Source organism: Topomyia yanbarensis, chromosome 3 (genome assembly GCF_030247195.1).
Source record: "Topomyia yanbarensis strain Yona2022 chromosome 3, ASM3024719v1, whole genome shotgun sequence".
NCBI lineage: Eukaryota > Metazoa > Arthropoda > Insecta > Diptera > Culicidae > Topomyia > Topomyia yanbarensis.
Window position 1 is genome coordinate 123563853 of NC_080672.1, and position 13494 is coordinate 123577346.

A 13494-nucleotide genomic window follows, 5' to 3' on the forward strand; every position below is an offset into this window, starting at 1 on the left:
AAGGAACTTATTAAATAAATTCAACAAGCGTCTCTTGGCAGAGTCTGGCAGATTCTTCAACAAGTTGAATTTGATTCTGTCTGGCCCTGGGGCTTTATTATTATATGATAAGAGAGCAACTGAGAACTCCATCATCGAAAACAATGTTTCGTTCGCGGTATTGTGAGGCGACGCGGCGCGGTAGATTTTCTGTGCCAGGGCGGAATCCGGACAAACCCCCTTGGCGAAATCGGATATCCAACGGAATATTCCACGCTCTCGTTAGTACTGTTTCGGTTTCGCATACGTCGGGCCGTGCCCCAAAGAGTGCTCATCGATGTTTCTCTCGTTAACCCGTTGACAAATCAGCGCCAGTAACTGCGTTTCTTGACTTTCATTAAATTTTTCATTCGCTTTTCTAATAGCCTTCTCTGCGTACACGTCTGAGCACTCTTTGTCCCACCACGGGTTGGGAGAACGTTTTTGGGTGCTCGATAATCGAGTTGGATAAAAACTTATACTCTTCCACTGGGGGAAGTAACTGTGTCCAATCGATAGTTTTGGATATCGCAGCAGCGTAGCTCTTACAATCAATGTTTCGTGTGAGGTCATAGGGAACATTGATTGGTTCCGAAGGTCTTGAACGAATGGTGACTGCAATTACAATAGGCAGGTGGTCACTACCGTGGGGATCAGATATTACCTTCCACTTGCAATCTAACCGTAGTGATGTCGAGCATAGAGATATGTCCAGTGCACTTGCTTGCGCTGGTGGTCTAGGAATCCGTGTCATTTTCCCTGTGTTCAGAATTGCCATATTGAAGTTCTCACAAAGGTCTTGAATTGTCGAGGATCGATTATCGTCGTACAGACAGCCCCACCCCGTACCGTGAGAGTTAAAGTCTCCAAGAAGCAGGCGAAGCGAGGGAAGGTTTTCAATCACGTTGGAGAATCTTCGATATCCCATCATGGCCCTAGGAGTAATGTAAATAGAAGCAATGCAAATATCTTTGCCTTTGATTGTTGTTTGACAAGCGACAACTTCAATGCCTGGCGTCGAAGGGAGGTTCATTCGATTGAAGGAGTAGCACTTTTTGATCCCTAAAAATACCCCTCCATATGAGTCTTCTCGATCCAAGCGGATAATGTTAAAATCGTGTAAGTTGAGGTTTATATTAGAAGTAAGCCATGTTTCGCATAGGGAAAATGCATCACAATTATTGTAATCTAGCAAGTGTTTTAATGAATCAATTTTGGGGATAATACTTCTGCAGTTCCACTGTAAGACAGTGATCAGATCCGTGATTCCGTTGAATAAGTTAGCCATCGAAGGATACGATCGCTGCAAGGAGGGGCCATTGTTCAGTCAACTGTTTTAAAAATGTTCTTACTGTTGGTAGAAAAGCAACCAGCAAACTTTTCAGAGGATCGGTAATGTTGAAAGCTGTGAATATCCAGTCCACAATGTCAGAAATTTAAGGAATCCCGTTTTAGGTTGAGTTTCTGACTGTAAAATGGGAGCACTTGGTTGGTGCCCCAGGGAGTGCGGGGAACTCCTGGTTGTATCTCAATTTCCCAAAACCAGGAGGCATTATCTTCGGATTTGTAGCAGCACTTCCAGTTGGATTATTTTTATTTTGTAACTTAAATAAAAATAAAAAAAACAAAAACAATAATAAAAAAATCGATAATCGATAAGAAAAGTAAAAACGAAACACTTCACCAGTTGGTTTCTGACGAGCTGGTAGGTGAATTGATCCTTCGTTTGTTTTATTCGTCACCAGCGTGACCTTCACACAGTAGAGAGCTGGTATAGCTCGTCTAAACAAAGCCGTCTTTCAGGTAAGAAAACTGTTTAGCACCGCACTACACTGCACTGCCTGACACAATTTATTGTTTATAATGTTTATACTCCAGCCCTTGCTGGGATAAACACCTTCACCGATATCGCCTAACTCAAGGTAATGTTACACCAAACAACGGCCGTGTGTAACGAACGAGCGCTCGGTTACGATTGTATTAAGATTTACTTTTGAAGAATCTCACCTTTTGTATATTAAATGAGATTTTATATTCGATTTCAGTTGATGAAGTTACTAGGCGAAAAAATTAGCCCATCAGGGATGGCGTTCGTATCAGATCCCTTAAACGTCAATGAAGCGAATACATCACTATCGCAGGATCCTCTTGCCAACTCTAATGACGCTATTGACAACGAAGAACCTATTGGTTATCAATCAGATACAGATTGTGAGGATGAAGGCCATTGTTCCATAAAATCCACCAAAAAAAAATCAACTGAGCAGCCAAATCAACAGAACCAGTGCCTGGAAAATGAAAGTTTTGATGTCGAGGTCGATTTCATGGGAGTCGAGGGCGAAGAAGATAAAAAGGCTGTTCTGGCAGATCAACAAATACAGTTTATGGATTCGCAAGACACTGAATATTTTGAAAACCATTCAAAAGAACTTGTAGTGCAGTGCTCTACAGAACCTGAAATAAATGAGAAGGAACATACAGATCGCGCTCTGCTGGAAGTCGCGTGCACTACAGAACCTGCGGTAAATGAGGTAGATCACTCCGATCGCGCAGAGCTTGAACTGCGGTACTCTCAACAAGTTGCGATAAATGATGTGAACCACTTCGATCGCACGGAGCCATACCTTGTTGAATATAACGTGGATGCAATTTCGAAGGAATCTGATACTCCAGTTATGAATGATCTGGCACCCGCGGTAGCAGTTGTTCAAGAGCAACCATTGAATGACTGGCATGCGGACTATTTAAAATTAAAGGAAGTAAACGCCCATTTGAAAAACCAAGCAAAATCGCTGAAAAAAAGGATCCACAATCTTGAGCTATCAAAATCATCTTCCGACGATTATGCTCTCCGCATAGGAAAGGAGCTCCTCGCACTGAAGGACAAGCAACAACTTCCAGGTGTAAGTAAAAATTTAGATATATAATAAGTGGTTTCGCAAACTTCCTTAACCATCCATTCAATCACAGAGAACACATTCATCTCGTACGATGAAGTTGTGTAAAAAGTAACGGCGTATTCATAAGTAAATCGGATATTGTTCACACATGAATGTCTGTTCTATGCGATTCAATGGTCTGAATGCTATCCCTTATATAAAAAGCTTTAAAAAACATTGACAAACTGCACTTACTTTTATAAAATGTTGAACTCGGATGCTTAGCACTGACCCTAAGTTACTTTACTTCCCTTCCAATCATGCTTATCACCCTTATTCTTGTTCAGGACGAATGCGTAATTCGGTCGAGAGTGGTTTGTATTCCCGCTTACGACAGAAAAATCAAATGGGCTTACTAAGAGATCAGTCTAATCAGTAGTATGATTTTGCGTTAAATGTTTGAATTAAAAACAAAGCAATAAAATTATCATTAATCAATACGAATAACAAAACACTTTCTGGTATTTTTCACCAGGCAAGATTTACTGAGGAAGACGGCATTCTCATCGATGTCAAGCAGTTGGAAGAATTAAATGGTCGAGCTACAACGGACAGTATGTTCGTTGGGTTATTGGCGATTCATCTTGTAGGAACCGCACAACTAATCAAAATGAGCGTAACTGGACAAGCGTCCCACCGTTATGTAAAATTGAAAAACATCGATGGAACTCCATTATATCCTCCAACGCAGAAAATGGATCCAAAAATTTTCTTGTTTATTTGTAGTAAGTTTTTTTACGGATTGAAAAATATAAAAAATTGTAAACTTTTTTTCTACATTGCAGACAAAGTTGCTGAACGAACAGCCATACGTATTGGCCCAGAAAATGTGGCGACTATTAGGAAGCTGTCCGATGAACGCATCGTCAAGCGGTACCTTGCACAAAAGATTGCAAATTTAAAAAAAGCAAGTGGCAAGAAACCGCAGCAACAAACCGATTTGTAACCTGGTAAGTCCCGCCGGAATTTTGACTGGCTCTAGTTAGTATCCGGTTACTAGCTAGAGGCAGAGTTCCGGCTGGATTTACGGGAGTGCTTCGAATATTTTATGTTATGTAAATTTAAAAAGTACACTGAACTAAATTTGACCAAAAATAGGTACTAGAGTACAAAGACATGTGATTTCCAATTCGCTGGAATTTTTTCCTATATTCGGTGTGTTAAACTTTGCCTTTTACACCAGCTACTACAAAATGTTTTGTCAAAATCGGGTGTTATAGTTGGACTATAGGCGGGTATCATAGAAGAAAATATATAATTATTAAATAAACAAAAGATACAATTATTCAATAAATAACACAACATCAATGTTGTTTTTATTTCCTACTAAATATTCGAAAATATTATTATAGGAATACTATATGGGGTATTGTCGGCATATACAATAGAACATTTAATGTACTACACAGCACATTGTCCACAAACGATACAAAACGTTTAATGTACCTCACAGTGCATGGTTCACGATATGAAGAAATGTGTATACTTCAACGTTTAATATACTCTGTCATGTATCATACTACAACATTATTTTAATGCCAAAATGAAGTATAAACTTACCATTCCCCATATAATATAATACAAAATTTGTTTGAGAAAATTGTCATTTTTGAATGGTAACGTTACTTAACAGCCTATTCGGTATATGGTAAAAGCGGCGCTGACCATAAGTGGTATGGTGACTATGATTGGCCTAATTGTACGTTTATCTTTGGGTAAACGATAATATAAAACATCACGAAATAGTTTTAAAAAGTTCAAATACCATTGCAGTGATAGTACATATATAATCACGAATTATGCGGGTGGTGTTTACCCAATATATGAGTTTTCCCAGTTTTGTTGTAAATGGGTGGAATACTACTCACTAATGGGTATTTTATTTTAACCGAGATCGGTGGACTATTGAAACTTTGTTCTACACTAAAAACCAAAGTTACCTATTGTTTGGGTAAAAAATGCTCAATGTAAAGCTCGTGTTCTTGCTACTCAAAATTGGGTACAAAAATGCGAATGGCATTACTTGGATAGTACTCATCAGATATCGGCAACCCAAAAATTAAATTCACCGTTTTTAACATTTTAACCCAAATATAAAAGATGGCTTCATCACGTGAACACTGCTCTCATTTGCACTTACCAGCTCAAACTATTGGGAACCCTGAATGGAGTCAGTATGGGTTCCAGCAGAGAAGAGAAGGGCCACTCGAAATCAAAACTTCTCACAATTCTTTTTAAAATCACTAGCGGCACGTGGTGTCGAAGCCCTGCAAAATACACTGTTAATCAACACATTAGTTAAAAATTATACGAGGTTACTGGTATAAAATGTCTAGCAAATTCATCCCCGATAATCCGACAAGTGGTCAGAATATGTTCTTCCAAATAAAAATTGTCATGCAATAATTAACCCATCTTTCAAACATTGACTGCGTTTTTGGGTTACAAACGGATATTTTACATTAAATATTAACCTATCCTTTTTCATCGAAAAACGAAAGTTTTAATGTAGAAGTTTGTAAGCATATATTTACGTTTAAATATCGAAACTTTTAACTGCATAGTTCATTCTTAGTGCACTGACCAAGAAAGATTTTCAATGTATATCTTCCCAAGGGTTAATGTATGTCCTTTCTTTTGAGAACCACCACATAAGGATATTAAATTTAAACACAAACAGCATTTTGATAGCCAACCATTTTCCTTTTCCAGGATTCGATATAAGTTTTTTGGTCCTAATAAAAGTAGAGGAAATTAGTTTTTAATTATTTTCAATCTTTAATATTAAAGGCTGCTTTGTATAAATTCTCATGAGTACCTTTTCAAGAATTTAACGTCGCATTTCAATTTTTAGAAAATGTCACCAAGGTCTGTAAACCATGATAGGCTCGAAAACCTCAGCGGATTAATTCGTATGAAAAATGCAAACGACAATCGGTCTGACTACTCACAAGTGTTGCCAAAATTAAATGCACTGGGAGTTGAAAATTTTTCGTATTCTGTACTAACACAATGACAAACAAAATTATTTTATATAATTATTTTTCATTCGAGATAGTAATATACTGAGTTGGTGCTGATGCTGATATTTGGCTGCGAAAAACCAAAAATCAGTTATCAGTTATTTCATTTGCGATAAAATTTCGCCAAAAACCAGTCAAAATTCCAGAGTATTTAACTGGGTAATTTCAAAATCAGCTCCAGTTCAAATTCTCGTTGTAATTTTGTTTTCAACCTAAGCTGAGCTGCGGCCAGGGCCACATTGGAAGCTGTGTTTCAGTCTAGAAAATCTTTTAGCCATCTGTTTTGCTGTAAACAGAAGGAAGATCTGTGTAAAATTTCCAAAAAAAATATGAAAAATTGAAATATTTCCAAAAATCAGCGGAAATCGGTGAAATTTTCATAAAAATGTTAAAAATCTGTCTGCTGAATAAAAGAAGCTGTGACCAAATATTTGGCAATCTATGAGACGTTTGATTGGCAACTCAGTGGTGGGTTTTGTCAACAAGTTTGATTTGCTTTACTCCTGCGAACAGAAAAACCCGTCAGACAAACATCTTTCATTAGTTCAGATTCGTTGGATGTTGGATAGAATCAACGGTTTTGTCGGACATTGTGCCCAGCAGTACGGAGTAACGTCAGAAGAAAGAATCAAGAAATAATCAGCAACACGTCTCATGGATTGCCTAATTGTTTAATAAATCTGTGACATTAAAGAAAAATGTGTGAATGTGGCAACTCTGTCTGTGGCTTGTACTAACATTTGGATGCGAGATGTGGCAAATCTGGATTCAGCAAATCAAATGAAGCCTATAGAGTTCTATGCAAATCATTTCACACACAAACTAATTGGAGGTTTGTTTTCCACCAACTGTCATATATAAAACTGTCAGTCAATTTAAACATTTGAAGTAGCTCGCTTAAAGTATTTTTTTTCAATGGCGTTGTCATGATCTACGCCGCCGTAAAACTTATTCCAGATACGTACAATACTGATTAGTTAGGACCCGTATAAATAAATAGCATTCCAGAAATCTTCGGAACCATTTCCAAACTATTCGTATAATGCTCACCATATTCGGAATACTACTGATATATTTCATCATTATAATTTAACTGTTATACTACCATACCCATTTTAGTTATCATTTCCAATACCTTCCGTTGGTTAATGGTGAATCTATTGTTGAACGAACCATATTGAAAATGGTTTTGAAACGATTGGTGCAATGTTTGGCATATGGTACACATTTATGCGGATCGCCATCTTCTGAAGAATGCTTCGTTGACACTAAGTGGACTGACATTTTATCCAATTGAGCTATCTCCGTAATATTGTTAGACGAGGATTTTTGACCATCTTAAACTACAGATTTTTGGAGCGTGGTAAACAGATATACGAATAACAAAGCCCACCAGAGCAATATTAACCTCTGGCGCCAAAGGACAATGTAGTATACAAATTTTCAATATAGGATACACGGAAGGTATTGGAAATGGTAACTAAAATGGGTATGGTAGTATAACAGTTAAATTATAATGATGAAATATATCAGTAGTATACCGAATATGGTGAGCATTATACGAATAGTTTGGAAATGGTTCCGAAGATTTCTGGAATGCTATTTATTTATACGGGGAGTGCAAAATAATATTTCATCAATCGATAGAATTGAAATGTGAAGGGGGAGAGATTTTTTTCTCCAGCTTATATTTTATCCATCGCTAGATCTAAAATATGCGTGCCACTATAATCTGTATGGTTCTTGAATGGTATGTTGTCAAAATGTATATGGAAAACAGCACATTTTGGTATGGTGACTGTTCTTAACAACCCGTTGTTTGTATGGTCGAGTATGGAAAAGCGACACTGGTTATGTTCGATATGATACTAGGCAATGGTTAATCTATTGTTGAACGAACCATATTGAAAATGGTTTTGAAACGATTGATGCAATGGTTGGCATATGGTACACATTTATGCGGGGCGATCCATCACGAAAATATTCCGACCGAAAAGCTATTTTCGATTTGTTTTTCTCCACTTATGACAGGTGGAGTAAAGATGCTGAATTACTGAACTCGACTAAAGACTCGCCATCTTATCCCAACTAAATAAAATGGTTTGGCAACATTATTTTCCGCAAACTAGCACCGCAGAGTTGCAACGTCAATAATTTCTTCATCATGAAGTGCTGTGTGAAGTTTTGTACCAATAAAACTACCGCCGGTTTTAAAAATATTGGTTTTTTTCGCTTCCTGGTAAACTACGACCTTCGTGCGGAATGGGTCCGATTTGGTGGTTTACCAGAAAATAACAACATTGCGGATAGCTGCAATGGTTGATGCAACTTTTAGAACGCACTGTAACGATAAAAGTTTTACCTTGCCTTAGAGATTCTTCTGCTCGATTGGAATGACATTGACAGGTCTCGTGCTCGATTGGAATGACACTGACAGATAAATGGTAAACAAACTATTGACGTGTCGAGCCTTCATCCAGAAGGATTCAGCGTCCTTAAGGTGGAGGAAAACAAATCGTTGAACACACTAATACAGTTACAGATTGTCAAGTACTCTATGGGTGCTTACAGAGTGGCGGCGAGAAGCTAAGCTAACATTATAATGCGAGAACCCTGCTTGCTGCAAACCAAAGGGATGATGTCAAAGTGAAAGCCGAGCGGATCTGCACCGGTTACCTGCTTTTACTCTGATAGGTTCCATTTGATACCCGAATGGAATTATACGGTAACAAAACCATGATTTTCACTGTGACAGTACAGTAATTTTACAATAATTTATAGTAAATTCTAGTAATATGCTACCACGCAAAAACAATAAACTTTAACGTTTCTACAGTAAATTTCAATGTAAAATCGATTTTTGCAATAGAAAAGGGGGTGGTTATGTATCTTAACATCAAAAAAATTGATTTTTCTTCATACTTTTTTTTCTCGAAAACAGTCAAATTTAATGTGAATTTACCGTATCAGTTTTTTCTGAACAGTAAAATTGATTGTTACATGAAATTTTATTGTAAATCTACTGCGAGAACGCTGCGTCGAACCATGTTGAAACAGTAGAAACTATAATATTTATTGTTTTATGATTGTTTGTAGGGTAAATGCTATTGTAAAATTCTATCCGGGTAGGCTGCAAGCAGGTTTCTAGCATCTCGCATCCTACTGTCAGTACCAGCCCCTACACAGTTTCTCGCCGCCACTCTGCAAGCGGCCTATTACAATAAACGCAAGCAATCCGCGCAGATCCACTCGGCTTTCATTAGGTTTGTTTCAATACACGCTTCTTGCTGCTAGCTGCTCCAACGACACGACGAGACACTGCTATTCCGAAACTGCATCACAAATATGACTACCCCTCAGTGACTCAGGTAACTGGTACTGTCAAATTTGATAGTTGATTAAAAAAATATGAAACCTGCAACACTGATGAATCTGTCATTATTTTTTCCTAAAAACTTTTATAGTTACCCACTGAGACGTCCAAAAAATTGTTTCAAAATCGTTCAACACGGGTCCAATGATGGACGTTCGTTGAACGGTTATTTGGACGTTGTCCAAATTGGTCCAACGAACGTCCTTCATTGGACGATTTTGAAACCAACCGTTCTTAGAGGGTACTGTTGCAATCCCTGGTTACGCTTGTTTATTTCGTCATACTTACAAAAAGGTTTCGAATGTACAACAAGGTATTTCATTTTGTTCAATTAAAATTGGGACGTGTTCCAATTTCAACATCCTTTCTAGCGTCGTATCAAGTGGTATGTAATAGTTGTTCAGTGTGACAAAATGGTATAGATCTGTTCCGCGCCGAAAAGGGTCATGATCCGGCCAATGTTCGCGCAAACCAGGAGCGTTGCTTTAATGACGTTGCCTTGGTACAATCGGCGAACAGTACGGAGGATATCGCAAGTATCGGTTCAATGTGGATAATTAAGTTGAAAAATTTCTGCAGCAAAGAAAAAAATGATGAAAAAGAGCCGCAAGTAGCTGCGGACGAATTGGCACCGGAAAGTATTCGAAACGGTTTGTTCTCGTTGCAGATCCAAAAAATTACTATAAGTCCGATAAAAATTGGACATGGATTAACCGACTAATCTGTAACAGATAACGGGAATACGATTTGTGAAGCGGAAAGGAAAAAACGAAGTGGGAATCTGCACGAAAATGTGCCCGACAGCACTGATGAGGGCAAAGATAAGGTCGAGAACGTACGGCGATTGTGAGTAAAGGTTGAAATAGTATCTTGATCACATAGTTATTAACGGAGAAAAAGGTGTTATAATTTCAGACGGAAGGAGACGGTTCGTGCTGTCTTCTTGGAACAAGCCCTGATTATGCATGCTTTGCATACCTTATATTCAAAAGACTATACACCGCTTTACACTTTTTTGGGCAAGGAACTAATGCAAGAAATAGTCAAGCTTTCACAGTTTGACGAGGAACTACATAAGGTCGTCGGAAAAGGTAGTGAAAAGAAGGAAGCAGGCAGTACTGATGAAAAGTATCTAACCGCAACATCTGAGCAGGGATGCATGAAGCACAGCATGAGAGCCTAACACGAGCTGAGCGGCCGCTTTGAACGAACCAAAAGCAATAAGCACTGACACCGCTCGTGCTAGTTAACCTTCGTGCTCGAGCTGTAGGATTCGAAGAGCTAGCACAACGAGTTAGCACGATAAGCTAGCGCCATGAGCCAGGTCGGTAAACTGGCACGAGCAAGCTTGGTGAGCTAGCTCAGTGAGCTAGCACGAGTTAACTCAATAGGGCCCCGTACACGAGGCGTTAGTAATGTCATTACTGAGCAGTAATGTCATTTTTAATGAACGTGTAAGGCGAGTAATGATGGAATTCCCATACAATTCCAGTAATGACACTACTTAGTAATGACACTTTTATTGCGCGTGTAAGGGTCTCTAATAGGGCCCCGTACACGAGGCGTTAGTAATGTCATTACTGAGCAGTAATGTCACTTTTAATGAACGTGTAAGGCGAGTAATGATGGAATTCCCATACATTTCCAGTAATGACACTACTTAGTAATGACACTTTTATTGCTCGTGTAAGGGCCCCTAATGAGCTGGCACGGTAAGATTGTCCGATGAGCTAGAGCGGCGCAATAGTGTAAGCTATGGAACGAAAGAATAGGACAAAGCAAGAAATATGCGTTGGTGAATGTGCGACAGGTTGCTGAAAAAACGATGCAGGCATCATTACTCACACTAACGCGTTGTTTTTTGATTCTGCTTTGGTATAGCTGAGCTATAGCTCCGTGTAGCGTGCTAGCTATCACCGTGCTAGCGAGGGCTTTTCGGTGCTCGTGCTACTTGCTAACTCTAGCTCATCGGAAACCAGCGCAAGCACTAGCTCAATAGGGCCCCGTACACGTGGCGTTAGTAATGTCATTACTGAGCAATAATGTCACTTTTAATGAACGTGTAATGCGAGTAATGATGGAATTCCCATACAATTCCAGTAATGACACTACTTAGTAATGACACTTTTATTGCGCGTGTAAGAGCCCCTAATGAATTTAACGCTGACACATTATGCGTCAGTGCACAGCAATAGGACACGGAGCAGCACCGTTCTTGTGCATGCCTGCATCTGAGTAACCTACCGCTACGTATCACCGAGAGAAGTGGAGCCTCGCTGCCAATACGCTAGATTGTCGACAACCTGTTTCCGACAGGAGGTCGGTTCAAATGGCCGCGATGGTATCTTCCGAGTACATCAGTTTGAGAAGGTTGAATATTTTGTACGAACTTCTCCTCATTAAAATAAATCCTAGGAGATAACGCGGTGATGCGGAGCGGCATACTATATCGAAACTCCGAATGATGCTGCTTAAAAAACAACTTGGAGCCTTGGTTTTCTGATTCCGGCGCATATAGGCAGTTAATTTTCTGCACCAACTAGATTATCAAGCTAGAAGGCTATCGGAAGCGAGGAAAATGGTCTTGGTCGATTTCGTTCACATTCTTAACGCAAGGATATGTGCAACTACTCGAGTGTGCTCAATACTCGTAATTCATCAAACCGAAACTGGTGTCAAGGTATCAATCAACATGTTTTAAAACCATGGTAAGGGCAACTGACATATATTATTTTTAGTTCGTACAGGTTCCGGAACCATTGAAGAAGTATAAGCCGGAAAAGTACTGCGAAACGATTCCTTTTGTGAATCCAACATTTACCGAGGTAGAAGTTGCCACTCAAGCTAAAGAGGATAGGAAAAGCATAAATTATAGTACTGCTACCTAAGTTTCCAAAAAAGCAAATCGTTACCAATCAACATTGAAGAATTTTTCCCCAATGTACATCTATAAGGTCGAAAATGAAATTTGAACATGATTAGTTCCTTCGTGTATTTCACAACCTTTTAAACTGTTTTAATTTGTCTTCACAATTCGAATAAAATACAAATTTGGAGCATCCAATGTTAATTATTCCTTGTCATTTTAGAACGACCGAAAGATAAACGCCTTACGCGAACCTGGAGGGAAACTTATCTTGAGCTTCCTAGCTCAGCTAGAATGAATGAGCCCCAACAACGAAAAATGTTACATGTCGGAATAATCGTGCTTACACTGCGGAATTTTCGAAAATTCTTAAACAGATCAGTTACAACATTCACTGTTGCTAATCCGCTTATATTTTTCATCTGTGGTTCGTAGCGGTAGAGTTTTATACTTGTAAAGTGCTGCTATATCTGTGTCAGCCTTTTGTGACCCGCTGAGAGAAAGTTGGTCGTCTGGGATCACTCGTCCAACTGTTCGTTCAGTTGCGGCAAGCTAGCTGTCTTGTGATCTCAACTCAGCGACGCATTGATCTTGGGCGACGAGGAACTGCCATTCCTACCGATATCCGGAGTACGATGTCTAGAACAATATCTGCTTCCCCGGCTAACGGAACGAGAGCGACGTTCTTTCTTCTTCATTGTTCTTTCTTCTAGAATTTGAATTACCTTGGTTCAATTTATGTATAAAATAGAGAACTTTGACCTCATTACCTTGTTGCGTTGAATCTTGGGTGAAGGAGACTTTGAAGGATGGCCGTTTCTCGTTTTTACAGCCTTTGCAGGTTCCTTGTGCGAAAAAGAACGAGAGTGCTTACGATGCCGATAACTTTTTTCAGGTTTTCCAGTAACTAGGCAGTTGATTTTGTATACATAACATGGTTGCTATGCAGCTACTAAAAATTAATAAACAAAAAAGTGCTGCTGAAAACAATTTTTTTCGCTCGAATAAAGGGGTCACTCAATATACTGGTAACTGGCGGTAAATGACTCGGACCATTTTTCTTCATAAAATTTCATTAAGTGTCAGGTCGTGTCGTTGGCTGCTCCGTAGCAAACAGGAACAAAAAAAAACTTGCTAATTTTTAATTCGGTTTGCTACTAGAAGTAGAAAATGAGAAGTACTTCCAGTTTCTCCCGGTACTGTACGGTACTGTGACATCAATCCTTTGATTTGCTGCAAGCAAGTTTCTCGAATCCCGCATCCTAATGTCAGTGC

General features: G+C 39.0%; 1 pseudogene; it reads left to right on the top strand.

The window, feature by feature from the left end:
• The first annotated feature begins 9900 nt into the window (after positions 1-9900).
• On the top strand, positions 9901-12473 carry LOC131687188 (serine--tRNA ligase, cytoplasmic-like; annotated as a pseudogene).
• Positions 12474-13494: the final 1021 nt, after the last annotated feature.